The following is a 1,195-nucleotide window of genomic DNA, read 5'->3' on the forward strand; positions in this document are numbered from 1 at the left end:
CCCTGGTGTGGGGCTGAGCTCTGATGGGTCCATCTGTCCCCGTCCCCATCCCATGGCCATGGGGCTACCCAGGACAGGATAAGGGGCCACCATTCCTGCCTTTGGGACTCATTCCTGGCTTTCCAGCGGAGGAAAAAGGGGGATTTCTGCCCAATGTGGGTGCCCCCCCCCCCCCCTTTACTTCCTTTATGGTGGCACCCAGGGCACGGGTTCTCCCCTTCATGGAGCCACCATAGGGTCGCATCCTGCCCTTCTTGAGGACATTATGGGGGGGAAACACAGAGGAGCTCCCATCTCCTTCCTTGCTCCCATTGTGGCAACATGGAAAAGTGGGAAGAGCCCAAGCACAGCCATAGGCACTCGTTCCAAGCCATGTATTGCACAGCAATGGGGGGGGGTGTCCCAATCCCGGTCCCTCAGCGCTTCCTCTTCCTGGCACATCCCAACCTCTGGAATATGGTTTTCCCCTTTGGCAGCAGCTTCCTTTGGCCCCTGGGGCCGCGGGGCAGCCGTGGGGCCCCCGCCTGAGGCTTGGAGGAGGTGGGATGCTCCGGTGGGATGCGGCGCCGGCGCTTGCGGAGCCGGGCAGGGCCCGAGGGGAGGCGCTTCCTCTTGTTGCGGTTGGGGAACAGGTCTTGGGATGTAAAGCAAAGGGGGGGGGGTCAGGGTAATGGGGGGGTCAGGGTAAAGGGGGTCACTGAAGGGTACAGGGGGGTCACAGTAAAGGAGGGGGGTCAGTGTAAAGAGGGGGTCACTATAAAGGGTCAGTATAAAGGGGGGTCACTATAAAGGGTAAAGGGGTGGTCAGTTTAAAGGGGGGGTCAGTGTAAAGGGGGGTAAGTATAAAGTGTCACTATAAAGGGTAAAAGGGGGATCAGTATAAAGGGTAAAGGGGGGGTCATTATAAAGGGGGGGTCAGTATGAAGGAGGATCACTGTAAAGGGGGGGGTCAGTATAAAGAGAGTCACTATAAAGGGTAAAGGGGGGCCACTGTAAAGGGGGGTCAGTATAAAGGGTGTCAAGGGTAAAGGGGTCACTATAAAGGGGGGTCAGCGTAAAGGGGGGGTCAGTATAAAGGGGGGTCACTATAAAGGGTAAAGGGGTGGTCAGTTTGAAGGGGGGATCAGTGTAAAGGGGGGTCAGTATAAAGGGTAAAGGGGGGGTCACTATAAAGGGGGGGTCAGTATAAAGGAGA

This window comes from Lathamus discolor, unplaced genomic scaffold (genome assembly GCF_037157495.1).
Source record: "Lathamus discolor isolate bLatDis1 unplaced genomic scaffold, bLatDis1.hap1 Scaffold_52, whole genome shotgun sequence".
In the NCBI taxonomy this organism is placed as follows: Eukaryota; Metazoa; Chordata; class Aves; order Psittaciformes; family Psittacidae; genus Lathamus; species Lathamus discolor.